Below are 21949 nucleotides of genomic sequence, written 5' to 3' on the forward strand. Positions count from 1 at the left end.
TGTAGCTCCCGTACTGGTATAAGGCTGCACCAGTACAAATATTGTAAAAGGATTTTCTTATTAAGAAGAAGATTGAGATGACTTGCAGCAGGTGGTTTTCTCCCGCATTGGGTTTCCACCTTATATCATTGTGTTCATGTGTGTGCCTTATGTGTGATGATCTACTTTATGTTACTGCATCTGTTAACTGATAATATGGTTGATAATGTCCTAATGTACTCATTGAAGATCGATTAACTTAATCTTAAGAAGTTGTGGAAGTAGCGTATATGAATCTGATTATCGAATTGAAAAAGTTTTATTAATGTGATAATACTGATTCACCCCCCCCCCTCTCAGTATTATTTCCAACAGTAGGTGCTCTTATTTTACATTAATAACAACAAAAAGCTTTGATAGTTTTTTCCCAAAAGGGTTTCCACGTAAAATCTTGTGTCTCATGTGTATGATGATCATGGTGTGTGCTTGTATGTTTATTTCATATTTATGCCACATGATATGTTGTTGTTGATTATATGGATGGCTGCTAAGTTTGAATAAGAAAAGTAAATTGGCATAAAGAGTTAAAATTTACCCTTAATATTGAGTCACCCCCCTCTTAATATTAACATTATTTCCAACAGAAGCTACCAAAGTGGGAGTGTTTGTGGTCCGACTTGGTGTAAGAAGAGATTCGGTGGAACACTAGAGGTGATCCTCATTCGAGCATGATGATGAGGATAATTGTGCCTTAGTTGGAAAGGCAAAGAAAGGGAAAGGGAAGTCGTTCCATTCCAAATCAAATTCCAATCAGGGTAGCAATATGAAGGACATGTCGAATATTAAATGTTTAGTGTTACAAAATGGGACACAATGCCAAGAAGTGTCTACACAAGAAGGCCAAAAATAATCCCTTAGGAGGAGTGGCAAGTGAAGCTCTTTCTTCACAATTCGAGCCTCATTCCATATGACCGGAAACAAAGAAGTATTCAGTTACTTAGAGGATAAGGCCTCCAAATGCACATCAAAATGGGAGATGATGGGAGGTATAATGCAACTGACATCGATATTGTTACCTTTCAGAGGGAGTTTGGTTCTCCTCTCACATTATGTTAGAAAAATATATATTATGGAGCAATGGAACACATAAAATATTGTAGAAATATAAACACAGAAAGTGCATAAAACAAGAGAGACACAGATATATGTGGTTCACCCAGTTTGGGCTACGTCCACCCCGAATAGCCAGTCCTTCCTTTCTATTATCGAGCAAAATGAAGAGACACAACCTGCAGCAGATCTGCTGTAATATCCACTATTTTCTCTCACAGTCTCACCTCACTACTTTTTTCCCAGAGAATACACATCTATTACACAGGCTCAAATACAATTCCCTCATACAAAGAGAGGGGTTGCCTTCTAGGGAAAAAACCCTAAACTAAACATAAGTTCTACCGTCAGATCATCCACCTAATGAATGGCCCAGATTGACTTGAAATTACTATACTTTTACAAGGCAATTTTACAGTTGTTTTTAGCTTCGGGGGAACTGCCCCTGAAACCCCCTGCCAGGGGGGGCTCCCAAAGGTCGCAGTTGCCCCACCGGACCCCCCTGTAGCGAATATTTTACGGGCGGCGTTGCTGCCCCCATTTCGAACTGGGGTCAAATGTGGTGATACCTTTGAATATAGAAGATAATCAAGCTCCACAACCAACACATTAAATGATGTCATGTATGTTTTGGGCTGTGTTGTGGTCACCAACAACCCCCCTCTTTGTTTAATATTAGTAATAACATCAAGCAAAGGGGGACCCTTAACCAAAAATCCAAAAAATATTTTTGTTTGAAAAATCTTTTGTATTAACTCCCTAGGAGCTATATCGCGTCGCAAAGGAAAAAAGAAGCGCTCTCCCAAAGCGCATAAATACACTGAAAGGGAGCGACGCGCGAAATCATCGCACCGCATGCATTAAAAGCGCTCAAAAAGGGAAAACCTAAAGAACCGCCGACGGCCGATATGCGACGTCGCACGTCGCAATGTCGCATAAGCAGCACAAAGTGACAAAGCGAAAACCTTGCGACCTTGCGATCTTGCGATATGCGATTTCCGACCATGCAAAGCTGCGACTTGCGATCTATGGTTTGCGACGAATGAGACCATCAATTGTTGCGATACCACTTATTTACATCACAATCTTCGACGCTGCGATGCAAATCGCAGAAGCCATTCGTCGCAAGCATTCCTCGGCATGATCTGTGAGCCCAAAATTAGGCGCGCACCTTACGGGAAATTAATGATTGTACGCCTGTGTATCCAAAGATGATTATGTTGCGTTTTTCGAAGAGTCAAGTCATAATGGGTGACATGATTATGCATTCATTAGAACTTAATTGCTTTCATGTCAATCTTTTCTTCTGTCTCTTTTCATTTACGTGAACTATAAGTCAGCAACTGATATAAATCTATATGCAGGAAACATCTAAGGAAAAGCGCCAGAGCTAGAAGAACAGAGAGGAGATGACTTCGCAGATGGATACTGCATACAGCAGGGCCGCGGATTCTAGAGTATCACTCAACAAACGCTGATGGAAATAGGCTATCCAGGACTCAGAGTCAAAGGCGCACAAAAGCAAAGCGTTTATGAAAGATCCTGAGTCCCAAATTGGGTAAAGCAAAAAGAAAAACGCTTAAGCGGAAAGACGTCTCAGAAAAGCCTCGAACAAAGAATGGAAACAAGTTTCAATTGAGAAAATCGTTCAGGCAACAAAATCCCCATCTCATTGCTTCATTCGCACGGCAAGGAAACCGAAATAGCAAAAGCACAATCAGTTTGAAAGAAATCTGAGTTGTACTAAGTATACACGCCGTGAAGACACTCCTCCAGAAGAACACTTTCAAAAATATCTTCTAGTTTGTCAAAAAGAGGTGCCAGCTCTTGTTATTTCTAATTTTCAAGCTTGAACAAAAGGAAAGGACAAGCAGCCGACTCTTTCATGGCGAACAGCACATCGCTTACAGCACTAAGGAGCAGATACAGAAATGGTTAGAAATTAGATTCAGTTTTTAGAAATAAATTTGTTTTAGTAAAAGGGCGGTCATTTGAAGCCGTTCCCTAAATTTGTGTAATTAAAATTAGCCAGTTAGTAGTATTTAACCCTTCTCGTTGCATTGGAGAAGGGTCCAGAAATTTGTCAAAAAACTTGTCCTCATAACATGCACTTTTGCACCCTCAGAGGGGGTTTTTGATGAATGGACGGATCGAGATTTATTTATGTTTGCATTTTAATACCTGCTACTGATGTTGCACTTCTGTACTCTTAGTAGGCATTAGAAGTAAGTAGAAATAGATCGTTATTTCTTAAGGTCTGTGAGTATAAAATCAGTCATAAATGGTACTTTTATCTCTTGACGAATTTCTGCTCACATTCTTAGAGTAATATACAGCTGATGTTGTTTATATGTTAATGTATGAATGAGTGGACTACCATTTGGCACTTTTGTACGGTGGAGTCATTGATTTGTGCTTAATACATGAATAACTGATTATGTGATATGTTGTTCACAACCGTTTTGCTTAACTTTTTATGCAGGATGGTTCATCTTAATTGATTTATATTTTCATAATAGCTGAATAATCTTCATTACCAGTTATTGTGTGAAATCTTTCTAGATCGCATAATGGAAAAAGTTCTATCCCGGGTTAGCGTAGATTAGATGTGTTGTTCTTGATAGATTAAAGTAGTATAAAATTCAGTCTTAGAGTTTAGAATTAAATTAGCTTAGAAATAATTCCAGATTTTCATTATCATATTCTACACACACACACATCACCAAACTCTACACGCACACACCCCTTAGATCGGGAAGCTGGTCCCGTTATCCCCAGTCGGACCCGCTACACCAAACGGGCACGGAGCCGCCAACCAGGTTCCCGACCGGGTGGGTATCCCCCTTGTTGTTGACCCGATTTCAGGGCCCTCAACATATTTGGCGCTAGAAGGAGGGAACGAACTATGAATGGCACCTAAAGCAATATCTAAATACCATTCTGAGAGTAATACACCCTCATCAACTCCCTCAACTTCTCCAACACGGTTAAACCCGGAATTTGAAGTCGCTCGAGTATCTACCACTGCTACATATTCGAATATATCAGACCAATCTATCATTGAACCCCCTGAAATTCAAACTTTGATTCGTAAACTCCAGGGATTCTCTATTTTAACCAGAAGTCTGATAAATCTAAAAGCAGCGTGAATTCGCAGTACAACCCTGCTCATCCCCTTACCAGATTAAAGAGTGAAAAATTTGGCATACAACCAAGTGAACTCCCTCTTCCTACCAGGAAAAGAGCAAGGAAAACACCACCAGAGTCTGACAATAAGACTCCTTCATCCACTTCGTCCATATCAACTCCCTCACCGCGAAGTCAACCACCCACTCTTTCATTCCAACTCACTCACCCATCTTCTACAAACCTTCCTCTTCAAACATCAAAGATCTTAATATCTTCATCTTCTCAACATCAGGGATCATCTTCTGCACTTCCATTAGCCAGCAGCTCAACGATGGCCCAGTCTCCATCGAACAATCCTGGGGCGGTTTTAATGCCTCCACCCCTGAGCCCTATACTGGCCCATCCTGAGAAATGGCTGCCTAAATTCAATCCGGAAGCCGGCATGCTAGCCGAGGAACATATCAATAATTTCATGCTTTATGTTAATCTCAACGGAGTCACTAACGAAGACGTTGTTGTCCGGCTTTTCCCTTATACAATGCAAGGAACAGCCGGGTCATGGTACTTTTCGTTACCTTCCGGATCCATCACAAGCTGGGACATTTTTCAAAGTCAGTTCCTCACCAAGTTTGGTGATGACAGATCCACGGCGACATTGATCAATGACCTATCTAATCTTAAGGCTGAGGCTAGAGAACCCATTAAAGATTTTAACTTACGGTCCAATAAGATCCTCAACAAAATCCACGCTGCTTCACAACCCAGCGAGGAAGTAAGATGTGAATGGTACATCACGGCTTTACCTCCAAACTTGGCTATCTTCGTAGATAGGGAAAACAAGACCACCTTAGTCGACAACTTGAGAGAAGCGTTAGCAGTGGAAAAACGTGTGGTAGCCCTAGAAAAGAGATCTGCTATAGAAGAACGCAAATCTAAGAAGATCTCTTCCAAAGAAGACACCAAGAAGAAGCAAACGAAAGACCCTTTCGATTTGGAAGGATTACAAAAAGTGTTGAAATCCATGTCCAATGATATGATTGATATTAAGAAACAAGTAGCAGAGACTTCTTCGAAAAATCCCTTTAGGACTTTTAAAAGAAGTCCTCCCATGGAGGTAAAACCACCTAGTGTTGTCTCAAACGTTGAATCTGAAGAAGACGAAGAAGAAGAGAATACCATTGAAGGGCAGACCGACGAGGAAGAGGTCGTAGAACTACAAGGAATGTGAGACTTCATCCTCCCACAGGAAGAGGATCAAGAAGCATTTCCTGTTAGCACGAGAAGCAAAAATCAACTTGATCCTCCCCAAACTACCCCAAAACAAAAGGGCGCAAACCCTGCAACAAAAGAAAAGGTCGCAACAAAAAAGACAACTGCTAAAGTGACCCAGCTTAGCCCAGTCTAATTTGATCAAATGCCTCCATCAAGAACACTAATAGTGTCGGATGAAATGGAATATAACATCATTGATGACACGAAGAAGACTAGAGCTAATATCACTCTATATGAATTGAGTAAATTGAAACACCAGCAGAACATAATGATGAAAGAATTACATGATGTGCCTACTACATCTTTACCTACATTGTAGCTTCCCACAATCTGGGAAGGCCTCCAACCAACACGATCAATAAAATTGATCCAAACGACATCTCCTTGATTGGAGGAAGATCAAGATCTCATAATCCTCATTTTCTTCTCACATATGAAATCTTCAACAAAAACGTGCACAATTGCTTGGTTGATTCTGGTGCTTCAACGAATATTTTACCCAGGTCAATATGTGCCAAATTGAATGTGCAACCTCAAAAATCCGCAGTACGTATAGTTCAACTTGATCGATCCCAAGTCGAAGTGATTGGTGAACTTAATCAGGTGACCATAAGATTGTCGTCTAACCCAAAAGTGTGTCAGGTTATCGACATTCTAGTAGCTGATATCCCTAAGTTCTATGGTTTGATTCTTAGCAGGGATTGGTCGGAGAAACTCCACGGATATTTTTCAACCGATTGGTCGCACATGTGGTTACCATACAATGGTAAACCAAATCAGATAAAGGTTGAACTAGAGTTGCACCAAAAATACATAGTGACAGAACTGGAAGGAGAAAATGAAGCCATAACATACAATAGCAGCATTGTAGGCAATTACGCAATAGATTCTTTCCTAGGTAATTTCAATGCTCATATTTCACCATACTTAGAGAATTCAGTTTTATCCCAAGTTGAAAATTTCTCCCAAACTGATGACTCAAAATGTTTTAGTTTTTTAGATAATTTTGTAAATACCTCTTTATTTTGGAAATTATATTTTGACGGATCTAAATCCAATGAGGGAGCAGGAGCAGGATGCGTTCTGATTAACCCAGACGGGAACAAGATTATGCTCACATGCAGACTTGAGTTCGATTGCACGAACAACACAGCGGAGTATGAAGCCTTGGTTCAAGGCCTATACAAAGCAATCGGATTAAACGTTAAGTATCTTCAAGTCTTTGGAGATTCAGAGATCGTCGTAAAATAGGTACGTAACACCATACATTGCCTGTCAAGTCATTTAAAGCATTATCAATCATTAGTTCAAGATCTCACTGCACATTTCGTAGCATTCAACATCTCGTCAATTCCAAGAATTCAAAACGCGAGCGCAGACCTATTAGCTAACGTAGCCTCTAGACTTATCCCTTCCGAAGATTTTAGTCATGATAGGTTTTCAATAGAATTAATCTTTAGACCATCCATCCCTGACAATATCACCAATTGGAGAGTGTTCAACGACGATCCTGACATCGTAAATTTCCTTACTTCTGAAGGATCCTACTCAAATCAGATAATCGACGAAGACCATCATGATCACCAAATACAACAAAATGGCTCTGACAATGCTATACTGAAATCAGTGTTCAAGTTAGAAGATCTGTATGATTTGAAAAGTCGGTTTAAAAATTCCGCCAATGCTAAACTTTGCAGTTCTACCCTGAACTATGAATTAGTAAACCTAGGGACCGATCAGAAGCCACAAAACGTTAACCTAGGTGATGGCCTAGCCCCTGAAGAGAAATCAGCATATATCCGTCTTATGAGACAATACAAAAACGTCTTTGCCTGGAATTACGATGAGCTAAAGACATACAACACTTCTATCATTCAACATGTTATCCCTGTGATTGACAATGAAAAACCTGTCCAGCAGAAGCTCAGAAAAATACACCCTAACCTAGAAAATCAGATAAAAACTGAGCTTAATAAGTTGTTGAAAGCCAGAATAATCTTCCCCGTAAGGCATTCTAAATGGGTATCCAATATGGTGCCTATTAGGAAGAAAAACAGAGACATTAGAATCTGTATCGATTTCCGAAATCTCAACAAAGCCTATCAGAAAGATAACTTTCCCCTCCCACCTATGGAGCAAATATTACAGGCAGTAGCAGGGTCAAAATTAATGTCATTCCTGGATGGATTTTCAGGATACAATCAAGTACTGGTGCATCCCGATGATCAGTTAAAGACTACATTCCGAACCAAATGGGGCACTTATGCATATCGGAAGATGCCATTTGGTCTGATCAATGCCAGAGCTACCTTTCAGAGAGCCATGGACATCGCGTTTAAAGGGTTAGTCAATAAATCAGTAGTGATTTACCTGGATGATATAACAGTGTACTCCAAAAAACGAAACAACCATCTCAAAGATTTGAAGCAAATCTTTCAAAGATGCTTGAGGTATGGGATTTCGCTCAACCCAAAGAAATCTTTCTTTGCATTAAGCGAAGGGAAATTGCTCGGATTCATAGTGTCGAAATCTAGTATTCATATAGAACCCGACAGAATCAAGGAAATTTCCGAAATATCCATACCCCATAACAAGAAATCCATGCAATCCTTCCTTGGACAGATCAATTTTGTCAAAAGATTTGTCCCGGATTTTTCACGTATTATTTCTCCCTTACAAAATATGATAAAAAAGAATTCAAATTTCAAATGGGGTCTAGATGAGCACGAAGCGTTCAACTTAATCAAACAAGCTATCATCAATGCTCCATCTTTGGCCACGCCAAATTTTTTGGAATCTTTTATCTTGTACACTTTTGCCTCAGAGAAATCCTATGCCGCGATTTTGACCCAAGCAAATCAAGAGAAAGCGGAAGCTCCAATCGCATTCTTTAGCTCGAACTTACAAGGTGCTGAAATTAATTACTCAGACGTAGAGAAACAAGCATATGTTGTTTTCAAAGCGATCAAATATTTTAGACCTTTCTTGCTTAAAGCCCACACTAAATTCGTAGTACCGTTTCCAGCGGTAAGAAACCTTTTGATGCAGAAAGACGTGGGCAAAAAGAGAGCTAATTGGATTACCGCTTTACAAGAATATGATCTTGAGATCAAACCAGCAAACATCGTAAGAGGTCAAGGCTTCTGCAAGATGTTAGCCAGAGCATCGCAAATCCCGGAGAACTCATTTGAAGAGGTACAAGCGTATGAGGTAAGCCTAAACGATGCAGAATCATCATATGCTGACACCATTTATTTTCTTAAGAACGGGTATGCTCCATCACGTCTGGATCATACCAAGAAAAGATCCCTGAGATTAAAAGCTAAACAATACCAGCTCATAAATGATGTCTTGTTTAAAAGGAATTACAATTCTGTGCTTCTTAGGTGTCTTGAGAAAACTGAAGCCTAAAGGTTTTGCAGGAACTCCACAATGGACCAGCGGGTGGACACTATGCCGGAGATGCAACTGCACATAAAATCTTGCGTGTAGGATATTATTGGCCCACGCTGTTCAAAGACTCATACAATCACGTAAGGAAATGCCAAGTCTGCCAGACTGCTGCAGGAAAACAAAGGAGACTGTCCATGCCGCTACAACCAGTCAACATTGACCAACCATTCAGTCAATGGGGCTTGGACATAATAGGTGAGATCGTTCCTCACTCTTCTAAGCAGCATAAGTATATCCTTACGGCAACTGATTATTTTACCAAATGGGTAGAAGCAGTTCCTCTCAAGATAGTTCATTCTGAAAATATTATTGAATTCATAGATCAATTTATCATCACTAGGTTTGGATTGCCAACAACATTAATGTTTGATAACGCTTCATATTTTTCTAGAAATACTATGACTGAGTTTGCGCTTAAAAGAGGGTTCAAACTGAAATATTCTGCCAACTACTATCCGCAAGGTAATGGATTGGCTGAGTCAACAAACAAGAACCTAATCAGAATTATCAAAAGAACAGTCGACCAAAACCAAAATAATTGGCACAAAGCGCTGGTAAATGCTTTATGGACTGATAGAATCACAAAGAAAGCTTCAATCGGCACTTCTCCCTTTAATTTAGTTTATGGGAGAGAAGTGGTTCTTCTGACTCACCTAGTCATTCCCTCTTTGTCTTTAGTGCAATATATCGATGAAGTATCTACTTCCTCTTTACAATTAAGACAAATGGAAATAATCAAACTAGAAGAACAAAGAGAACAAGCTAGGAAAACCCATGCTCATCACCAAGCGCTAATAAAATCTTCTTTTGACTCAAGCATCATAACCAGAAAAAACTTTCAGATGGGTGATTTAGTTTTGAAATGGGATAAGGCTCATGAAGAAAAGGGCAAACATACAAAATTTCAAAAGCTGTGGCTTGGCCCTTTTCAGATTGTAGAAGTCGTAGGCCCGTCTACATTCGTGTTGCAGGATCTGGCAGGTAGGAGAGATTCTTTACCTGTCAATGGACTGATTCTTAAATTATACTTTCCATAGAAGAGAATTCTTCTAAATTTTGTAGGATAGATTTAGTTTTTAGTTTTTATTTTGTTTTGTTTTTCTCTTTTTATGAATAAAACCCGTTGTAAATGATCATTTAAAAAGGATTCATGAAAGAGCACGCCAATTCTCTATCAGATTTTGATTTCGCTTGTACAAATAGCAAAATTTTTTGAAAATCTGAATTTTATTATTGACAGATAGAGTTAACTTCACTTTGATTACGATACTCGTTTCAACCTCTAAAAAACTTTGACAAAAGCAACCTTTGGTAAAAGAATTGTTTTGTATCAGCACCATGAAAGGTATCATCAATAATAAAATAAGAATTCTCTGCAAAACTGTTGTTTTCAAAAACTCTATTATTGTCATCCAGAGCTTTCTTAAGGAAAAACAATGACTTCCTCCCTGCTAAAAGGAAATTACAGCATTCAGAGAAACAATCCAAGGAAAACACTATATCTCAAAGAATAAGAGGTCTCATCACAAGCCGGCTTATCATGATCACAGATATTATAACTTGCTGACTTTGCCAATACTGTCTATCAAAACAGGGCAACGACTTAAGATTGTTGCAATCAAAAGACAAGAGGTCTCATCACGAGCTGGCTTGTTTAGCAAAAGTGTAAATCAAGTGAATGACTGTGTCATAATTTGGCCACCAAACCAAGACATTGTTCTTTAGAGAATTAAAAAAGGAAAAATGTGTCAAAAAGGATTTTTCTCTGGAATGTTACGAGTAACCTCAAACAGGAAAAAGGATCATTTTTGGATAACATGGTAACCCTGTCGAGGCTATGGACGCTTGCGGGCAGCAGAGGCTCTATCTACGACAAATGAACATACTTTTAAGCCAGTACGCAGAGAAGACCTTATTTTATCTTTAATCAAGACCAAGTAATGTCTGATGCAAATGCAAGAAAAAACCTGAGAAAGCAAGCAATTGGGATATAAAAAGGGTTGAGACAAAATATTGTTGACAAGGTGAGGGATAATCTACTCTATCTGTCCATAACAAAATTTAGACATATAAAAATTTTGTTGTTTCGGAAGTGAACGGTCAATAGAAATTCAGAGATAACTGGTTCTTCATAGTGAATCGCCATTGTTGTGGTCACCAACAACCCCCCTCTTTGTTTAATATTAGTAATAACATCAAGCAAAGGGGGACCCTTAACCAAAAATCCAAAAAATATTTTTGTTTGAAAAATCTTTTGTATTAACTCCCTAAGAGCTATATCGCGTCGCAAAGGAAAAAAGAAGCGCTCTCCCAAAGCGCATAAATACACTAAAATGGAGCAACGCGAGAACTCATCGCACCGCATGCATTAAAAGTGCTCAAAAAGGGAAAACCTAAAGAACCGCCGACGGCCGATATGCGACGTCGCACGTCGCAATGTCGCATAAGCAGCACAAAGTGACAAAGCGAAAACCTTGCGACTTTGCGATATGCGATTTCCGACCATGCAAAGCTGCGACCTGTGATCTATGGTTTGCGACGAATGAGACCATCAATTGCTGCGATACCACTTATTTACATCACAATCTTCGACGCTGCGATGCAAATCACAGAAGCCATTCGTCGCAGGCATTCCTCGGCATGATCTATGAGCCCAAAATTAGGCGCGCACCTTACGAGAAATTAATGATTGTACGCCTGTGTATCCAAAGATGATTATGTTGCATTTTTCGAAGAGTCAAGTCATAATGGGTGACATGATTATGCATTCATTAGAACTTAATTGCTTTCATGTCAATCTTTTCTTCTGTCTCTTTTCATTTACGTGAACTATAAGTCAGCAACTGATATAAATCTATATGAAGGAAACATCTAAGGAAAAGCGCCAGAGCTAGAAGAACAGAGAGGAGATGACTTCGCAGATGGATACCACATACAGCAGAGCCGCGGATTCTAGAGTATCACTCAACAAACGCTGATGGAAATAGGCTATCCAAGGCTCAGAGTCAAAGGCACACAAAAGCAAAGCGTTTATGAAAGATCCTAAGTCCCAAATTGGGTAAAGCAAAAAGAAAAACGCTTAAGGGGAAAGACGTCTCAGAAAAGCCTGGAACAAAGAATGGAAACAAGTTTCAATTGAGAAAATCGTTCAGGAAACAAAATCCCCAGCTCATTGAGTCATTCGCACGACCAGAAACCGAAATAGCAACAGCACAATCAGTTTGAAAGAAATCTGAGTTGTACTAAGTATACACGCTGTGAAGACACTCCTCCAGAAGAACACTTTCAAAAATATCTTCTAGTTTGTTAGAAAGAGGTGCCAGCTCTTATTATTTCTAATTTTCAAGCTTGAACAAAAGGAAAGGACAAGCAGCCGACTCTTTCATGGCGAACAGCGCATCGCTTACAGCACTAAGGAGCAGATACAGAAATGGTTAGAAATTAGATTCAGTTTTTTGAAATAAATTTGTTTTAGTAAAAGGGCGGTCATTTGAAGTCGTTCCCTAAATTTGTGTAATTAAAATTAGCCAGTTAGTAGTATTTCACCCTTCTCGTTGCATTGGAGAAGGGTCCGGAAATTTGTCAAAAAACTTGTCCTCAGAACATGCACTTTTGCACCCTCGGAGGGGGTTTTTAATGAATGGACGGATTGAGATTTATTTATGTTTGCATTTTAATACCTGCTACTGATGTTGCACTTCTGTACTCTTAGTAGGCATTAGAAGTAAGTAGAAATAGATCGTTATTTCTTAAGGTTTGTGAGTATAAAATCAGTCATAAATGGTACTTTTATCTCTTGACGAATTTCTGCTCACATTCTTAGAGTAATATACAGCTGATGTTGTTTATATGTTAATGTATGAATGAGTGGACTACCATTTGGCACTTTTGTACGATGGAGTCATTGATTTGTGCTTAATACATGAATAACTGATTATGCGATATGCTGTTCACAACTGTTTTGCTTAACTTTTTATGCAGGATGGTTCATCTTAATTGATTTATATTTTCATAATAGCTGAATAATCTTCATTACCAGTTATTGTGTGAAATCTTTCTAGATCGCATAATGGAAAAAGTTCTATCCCGGGTTAGCGTAGATTAGATGTGTTGTTCTTAATAGATTAAAGTAGTATAAAATTCAGTGTTAGAGTTTAGAATTAAATTAGCTTAGAAATAATTCCAGATTTTCATTATCATATTCTACACACACACACATCACCAAACTCTACACACACACACCCCTTAGATCGGGAAGCTGGTCCCGTTATCCCCAGTCGGACCCGCTACACCAAACGGGCACGGAGCCGCCAACCAGGTTCCCGACTGGGTGGGTATCCCCCTTGTTGTTGACCCGATTTCAGGGCCCTCAACAGGCTGGAAGAAGAATTTGGTTTTAGTTTCTGATGAGCCCCAAATTTGGTAACATTTTGGGCTCATTTGGCCTAATTACCCTTTTTCAATCATTCATTTTTCATAACTTATGCATTTTTTTTAGTATTTTTATGTCATTTGTACGAATAAGGGTAGTCACTATTCCTAGGTGGCTAACACGTGCTCATTTCAAGATTTTTTGACACATGTTGGAGCAAAACCGAGAAGACATGGGCTAGGATACAGCCAAGCTTGGGTTGAGGATTCATAGGGGGATTGTCTATGGTATTAAATAGCCTCCCTCGGGATCTTCACCCCCAACTCCGAGCTCCAAAGGTCACCAAAACCGGATCTAGAAGGCAGCCAAACAGATTTCTTGGAAGGAGCTGTTCACTCACAGTTTGGGCAGCCAAGTCCCATAGATTTAGGAGGCCAGCTAGGGCCTCGTGGTGTATAAATGTTAAGGCCTCAGCCTTCAAAAAGGACTTTTTGGGAAAAACTCTTGCATATTCTGCACTACAGGCTCCTAGCTCTGTTTTGTTCTTTTGTAGCCATTATTGGCATAACTCTTGACTTATGATTATTTTTTGATAATGGAAAGAAATCAGATTTGATATCAGCTCTGAGTTTTTTATAGGAGCCATAGCTCTCGGGGTTGGGCCCAACCTAAGATCCTAGGGCCTCCTTATTTGTATTGCTATATTTCCTTTAAGCATTGTGATTTTCCTTTTTTTTGCATTTGAAACGAAGTTTTGTTGAGAAAGATTTAGTTGTGTTGGTTAAATAGGTCATTGTTGAGGAATAGAATTGCTTCAGATATGTAGAATAGATTGATAGGATAATAATTATTAAAGCTCCAGAAAAAAGGGTTGCCTGCACTCTCAGTTTCACCTCTCCCTTATTGGATCAGGGGCTGGAATTGTAGAAACAATGCTGCCCAACAAAAACACTAGTTTGCTTGACCATGAAATCTTTGGTGCAATGTCTTCATTTGTAGAAGTTAGTCATGCATTCAGACCTTTTTAGATGTTTCTTCGATTAAGTGTTGTACATGGTTCTCTTTGGAAATAAAGCTGCTGTTCATTTGTTTCGTTGACAGTTAGGATAGATTAGCTAAGATTTTGATTGTATGCAAGATTTGGTTGATTCAGTTAAGTACACACCGTGCAGGGCATATCCATCTTTCTCTCATCCACCTAAGCTTCGTTCGGGCCAGTTGCTCCATCTCCTAGTTAGCTTCCTCATCTCACAACTACTCTTATGTCCACGTAACCCTACCTTCTTGCTCTTTCATTACCTTAGCCTCCTTTAAGTCAAGTGAGCTTTCCACACCCTCTCATCACTTCATCCATTAGTCACTGGGTCATCTCAGACCCCTACCCTACCTCCCTATCCATTCATTCATGCTCTTTCACTCACCCATCCTCCAAAATCCAATTTTAGAACATCCTGTAGAAATGCCTGAAACATCCTCTAGAACCCCTGCAGACTTCTTGTAGAAGCTCACAAGTGAGGTTGCTGGATAGCCAAACTTTGTGAAACTCTATGGAAGGGTGTTGGGGACTCCTTAGACCTTCTCTGAGCGTTCCCAACCTTTTCCAAGCATTCCCCTTCCTTGATCCACCCCTGCACAGTAAAAAGCCAGTTAAAAGCACATGTATGATAATTCTGATAACTTATTCAAAAATACAAAAAGATGTGTTCTTCAGATAGAAATAGCATAGGCATGTGCATTTTACCTTTGTAGAAGTAATGGCATCTCTTTCAATAGTTTGCATCCTCTCCTCTGCATCAGTAGGACTAGCTAGTAGAATTAGGGTTTGCTAGGGTTTATGTTACTCTTTGGCTTCCAGTTTCTTTCTGCAAGTAGGTCAGCTTCCTTTGAGTTAGCTTCCATCCATCAGTTGCAAAGCTTCTTCTAAGAGCTCATAGAATTTGGCTTGAGCCCCTAGCGGACTTGTGCCAGCTAACCAAGTGACAGCTGCGGCAAGAGCTAGTACTTGTGCATACAGCACCGTCGCTTCCAAGTTTGTTACGAACTACCGAGTTGATAAGAGTAAATAAGGGAGTCCCAGGAGTTGCAGCATTATTACTGCAATACTGGATCCCACCATCTTTTTGGCGTCGTTTCCGGGGAAGCGTCAGAGTATTGGTGATTGTTGATTTTCTTCTATTTTTCTACACTCGCCTTCTGCTAAATAGTTTATTTCATTTCCATCCTACAATTTCATTTCCGCAAAAGTAAAATGGATATTTCTGGCTTTCATAGATTAGCATTTCAATTCTGTAATTTCAATTCTGCAAGCGTAGATTAGCAATTTCAATTCTGCAAGCGTAGATTAGCAATTTCAATTCTGCAAGTGTAGACTAGCATTTCATTCCTGCAATTTCATTTGAGCAACGTAGCTTAGTCCTTTCCTGCTTTCATTTCAATTCCGCATATTCATTTCAGCAAGATAGCTAGTTGCAGTTCAATCTATTTTAGTTTTGCAGGTACAAGTAGAAAAAGCAAAAATCAATCAAAATCCTTTCCATTTCATGCCTCGTAGGAACAGAGATAAAACCGACAAATTCTTACCCAACACCCCCACCACTTCACTGAGTCGGCCTTCTCTCTTCTTTGGTGACAGTGACCTAGAAGAACCTATAGGCGAGCCTCCTAAGATATACGAAGATCCTATACCAGAAGAAGAGTTAGAAACCACTCCACTTGAAGCCATGGCTGAGAATGGAAGAGAAGATGAGAGAATAGAAGGTGCCTTTCCCATCCGAGAGACCAATGGAGACATGAAAATGAAAAACATAAGCCCCTCTGCTTTACCTCACTTCCATGGATTGACTACTGAAGACCCTGATACCTTCCTGTTTGAGTTTGTTGTCCTTTGTCGAACCTATAACTATATAGAAGATGAGAAAAAACCGAAACTCTTTCCCTCTACCCTCAAGGATGCAGCATTACGCTGGTTCATGGGCTTACCGGAAACAGTATCACCACTTGGGCTCATATGTAGCAAGCTTTTAATACCAAATACCGAGACTACTATAGGTCCAAGGAAGCCAAGGGAGAGATCTTTTAGATGACCATGGGAAATGATGAGTCTTTAGAAGATTATGAGGAAATATTCCAACTTAGCTATAAACGGGCTAGGTGCACACTTGACCCTGAATCTCTCAAGTTGGTCCTACTCCGAGGAGTCCCTGAAGACCTTCTAGATACCCTTCACATGCTAGCTGGAGGAGATATTTACCAACTACCTTATGAGGATAAAAATACTGTGTTTAGAAACCACTCTAGGGCAGCCCGGAAAAGAGGTAGGGGAAACCCCCTTTCAGCTAATGCTACTTTCTCCAAGCATGAGTTTGTTAATCAGCTAGAGGACCTAAAAAGTGAGGTGAGACTGACCATTGCCATGAAACTTGATACATTCCGAATCCAGCAAAAGAAAGAGGAAGCTGAGAGGGCTTTGGCCATCTTCTGTCCTAGGTGTACGAGGAAGCACCCTAAGAACGAGTGTCCATTACACTCGGTAGAGGTATGCTTCGTTTGTGAGGAGGACCACCCCACAAACCAATGCCCAACCTTACCTGGGTTCAAGGCCATGTACCAAGGAACTGAGGCACCCACTGAATCTCTCTACTTCCTCAACCAAAGGAGGCTGCATGGACCTAGACCTTACCAGGAAGGGGTGCTAGTAGCAGCTAGTACTATACCCTCCTACCCAACCTCTATTAGAGCATGACTTACCACTTTGGTTGGAAGAAGGAGAAGAGGATGAGGTGTACTCTGCACCCTTGTGCACCTTAGAAGCCACCAGGGGAGGTCCTCAAACCGAGGATGATTTGATTGAGACCTTGATTTAGAATCCGCCTCCCAGTGCATTGTCCTTAGAGAAATTGGTGGAAGATACTCAAGCCAGCACCTTAGTGGACCTTTGTGTGACCGATCCACTCTCTCCCAGAGTCAAAAATGTGGAGTTTGGCCCCGAGAGAACGTTAAAGATCAGCTCCTCCCTATCTCCTTCACAGGAAAAGGAGCTATATAGTCTGTTGGCCAGTCATCTAGATGCTCTCGCTTGGAGCTATAAGGAGATTAAAGGAGTCCATCCTTCGGTCTGTACCCATCACATCTACATCAAAGAAGATTGTAAACCGGTCAGGCAACCTCAGAGGAGAATGAATCCAGCCCTTAAGGACATTGTCAAAGAAGAACTGCAAAAACTGTTGGATGCAGGATTCATCTACCCCATCTCGGATAGCGAGTGGGTGTCCCCTCTGGTGTTGGTACCCAAGAAAAATGGAAAGTGGAGAATCTGTGTGGACTACCGAGAATTGAACAAAGCCACCACGAAAGACCACTTTCCTCTGCCTTTCATAGATCAAGTGTTGGATGGACTAGTGGGGAAGAAGTTTTTCTCTTTCCTAGATGGGTTCAGCGAGTATAACCAGATCCAAATCATCCCGGAAGACCAAGATAAGACCACCTTGTCCTTGGGGTACCTTTGCTTACCGAGTCCTTCCCTTTGGGCTATGCAACGCTCCTGCCACTTTCCAAAGAGCAGTATTGAGCATCTTTTCTGAGTTGGTCCATGATTCGGTGGAAATCTATATGGATGACTTCACTCCCTATGGGTCAAACTTCCATGAAGCATTGTCCAATCTGGGAAAAGTTCTAACCAAGTGCATTGAGATGAACCTGTCCCTTAGTCCTGAAAAATGTGAATTCTTGATGACTGAAGGGACCGTGCTAGGAGATACCATTTCTCGCCAAGGATTGTAGGTGGATCATAATAAAATTGCTCTCATCAAAAAGGTTCCACCTCCTAAGAAAGTAAGAGATGTTCGGAGTTTCCTAGGCTTAGCAAGATATTATAGAAGATTTATTAAATACTTCAGTAAGCTAGCCTCGCCATTGCTTGCCCTCTTAGCAAAAGATGTTGAGTTCAAATGGACGGATGACTGTCAAAGGTCTCTGAATGAATTAAAGGATAAGTTGGTGTCTGCCCCGATATTAAGAGGTCCAAACTGGGCCCTACCTTTCCACATCCACACTAATGCCTCAAACAAAGCCATAGGGGCAGCCTTAGGACAGGTTGAACAAAAAATCCCATATGCCATATACTTTGTCAGCAAAAACTTATCCAAGGCAGAACTGAATTATACTATAACTGAGAAAGATTTCTTGGCTATGGTCCATGCCCTGAACAAGTTCCGACACTACATCACTGGCTATCAAACATTTGTACATACTGATCATGTTGCAATTAGATATTTAATGAATAAACCAGATGTGAATGCTCGTATTATTAGATGGTTACTTCTGTTGCAGCAGTTTGATTTTACTATCGTTGACAAACCAGGTAAAGAAAATGTTGTTACTGACTTCTTGTCTAGACTGGATTTACCTGCAGGTGAAGATGGAACAGTGGACGACCAGATGCCAAATGAACATCTGTTTGCTATCTCAGTACTCGCTCCATGGTTTGCTGATATAGCAAACTATCTGGTCTCAGCACAGTTCCCTCCGCATCTATCTTCCAAAGAGAAAAGCATAATTGTAAGGAAGAGTGCCTTATTCACTTGGATCAGGGGCAACCTGTTCAAACTTGGCCCCGATCAGATCTTAAGGCGTTGTGTAAGGGAGGAGGAAGTCTTTGACATCCTCCTAACCTGTCATGACGGGCCTTGTGGAGGACATTTTGTAGCCAAGAGGACTGCCTTCAAAATTCTACAGGCAGGATACTATTGGCCCACGCTTCATCAAGATGTCAAGAGATATATCAGCCAATGTGACCAATGCCAAAGGATGGGGAAGCCAACCCCAAGGGACGAAATGCCTCTCCAACCTCAAGTGACTCTTGAACCATTTGAGAAGTGGGGTATGGATTTTGTGGGTCCTATCAATCCTCCTTCAAGGCAAAGGTCTTACATCATTGTGTGCACAGACTATCTGACAAAGTGGGTGGAAACCAAGGCAATCAAAGCAGCGATAGAAGAGAAGGTTGCTGAGTTTTTAAGAGAAAACATCTTCTACAAATTTGGCTACCCAAGAGAGCTAGTCACCGATCAAGGAAGCCAATTCACCTCCAACTTAATTGAAGACTTTCTTGCTCATCACAAGATCAAGCATAGTACTTCCACCCCCTATCATCCTCAAGCAAATGGGCAGGTGGAAGTCACCAATAGAGCATTAGAAGGGATTTTGACTAAGGTGGTGAGAAGCAGCAGAAAGGATTGGGCAGATCGCCTGGTTGAGGCCACTTGGGCTTAAAACACCACTTGGAAGACCACAACCGGCATCACACCTTATGAACTGGTCTATGGGAAGAGAGCTTTGTTGTCAACTGAGTTCGAGTACAACACATTGAGGATGGCAGCTCAGCTGGACCTAGATCTCAGCCATGCCCAACAAGAAAGGTTATTGCAGCTGAATGGGCTAGATGAACACAGAATGCAGACCCTTCTCCACTCAGAAGTGGTTCAACTTCAGAGGAAGATATGGCATGACCGGCACCTCAATGACAAGCAATTCCAACCAGGAGATTGGGCACTGTTGTATGATTCCAAACATAAGGATTTCAAGGGGAAGCTGAGGAAAAGATGGCTAGGACCATATGCAGTGGAGGAGTGTAATGATAATGGGTCTATTCTTATTTGGCCATTGATGAGGATGCCATCCCCATGCTCGTCAATGGGCATCGACTAAAGATCTACAGGAAACCTCTTTCGAGACAAGAGTTCATCAAAACTGTGGAAAAATCAGTGCTGGTCATAGAGAAGGGTTCTACCTCTGTTTTGGGCATACCCTGAGCATAAAAAAAATAAAAAATAAAAAATAAAAAAAAAATAAAAAAATCATAATAAAAAGATCCTTGGGTGAAAACCTTTCTGAGGCTCCCAAGGCAGATGGTAGGGGTGAAAACCTCATTGAGGCGCCTCTGCTGTCTCTCTGAAAAAATTGGAATAAAAAAAAGACCCATGGGTACCTCTCTGAGGCGCCCAAGGTAGATAGTAGGGGTGAAAACCTCATTGAGGCGCCCTTGCTATCTCCTCAAAAAAAAAAAAAAAACAAAGAAAAAAGAAAAGAAAAAGAAGGAGGCAAAAACAGAAAAACAGGCTCAGGCTTTGGAAATTAATGCAAGTTGCAGGTATTCCATACAAAAAAGGAAGCCTCTCAACTCAAGGACAAGGGTCCCTACCATGCTACCAGGTGACCTCACCAGCACTCCCTCTAGAAACACTCATCTCTTCCAAGGTTTGGGCACGGTCTGGTCATAGTTTAGCCTCCTACAGAAAGCTACAGGACTTTCTACAGGAAGTTCTGTATTTCTACAGGAAACTTCCTGTAGAATCTTGGGACGGGCCAGGACCGACTATGTAGAAGAATTTGAAGCTCGAAGTCCAATAAGGAGGCATGCAACCAATGTTTTTCTCCATCACCCACTGTTGTTGCCTCCTTCCACCACCATTGCTACCATACGATTGAAATACCTGCATAGTCATACCAGAACGTTGGACTCTCAGAAGAAATATTTTTCAAATGGAAAATAAAGCATGCAGAGGCCCAATGCGCTACCTGTCAAGGCCATCCGAGGACCCTGCAACTATGACGTGACTCCACCATTTCGGCATGCACCCTAGGAGGAGAAATGGCTACAGGATGTCCTACAGGAATCCTGTAGCAGTTGATCCGGCTAGAGCACACACCATGAAGATACCTGCAACTCATGAAGCCGGCGCATGCACCATCCACAGCCAGGCAACTGATCTCGTAACTAGCAGTAGTCAGCGAAAAGGAGCTCCCGTGCCTGTGCATGAAGCGGCAGCAATCGGATCCGTCACCCTCGTCCTGAAGCATGAGAAAAATAATGTTCATGGCCGCACAGGTAAGTGCCTCACCCTGTTTCGTCAAATTACATGAACAATGCTCTAAAATGTGTGTAAATATGAAAATGAATGGATTGAGCAAGTCGGGTAGCCATTCAACTAGCCACCACAACCAGCCTGGCTGCCTCGTCCAATCCGAAAAGCTTTGGGTGTGTCGACGAGACAGGAAATGGACACGTGGGAAGCGTCCAGTCGGAGAGAAGCGGCTATCTAACAGGAGTGGCAGCGGTAGATATGCAGGGAATCATTCGGTGGTCAGGCAGACATGCAGCGGAATGATAGCAGGTGACGTTGGCCAATGGGCCGACAGGGACAGCTCACCCCCGCGCCACGAGTTCCACAGAAATTCAAATCCACCGGCTAGATCATGTATGGTGCACTGCACTCATTTATTCTCAACAGCTTTGCAGTCGAGTACGTATCCGAAATTTTGTGAAGGCTGTTACTTCGAGTTCTCGGCCTGTTCCAACGTCCTGTTGCTGCACAGAAGGCCCAGAACCACTGAAGCGCTCCCCAGAACCCGTGCACGACTTCTACATGAAGCTGCGCTACAGGAAGCTCAACGTTACAGAGGAAATTGAATTGTTCACGTCAAAGGTGGAAATTATGGAATGAGGTAAGCCTGAACATAGTCCTCCCGTGAAATTGGTTCGAAAGGTGGTGAAGTCGACGTGTTAAAGGGGTAGGAAACCATAAATTACAGTTTTTGCATGAATTTGCAAGCGTCTTCTTATTGCTGCATGAGAAT

The sequence above is a fragment of the Pinus tabuliformis genome, chromosome 4_2 (genome assembly GCF_031772625.1).
Source record: "Pinus tabuliformis cultivar Carrire ecotype Pingquan chromosome 4_2, CPIR1, whole genome shotgun sequence".
In the NCBI taxonomy this organism is placed as follows: Eukaryota; Viridiplantae; Streptophyta; class Pinopsida; order Pinales; family Pinaceae; genus Pinus; species Pinus tabuliformis.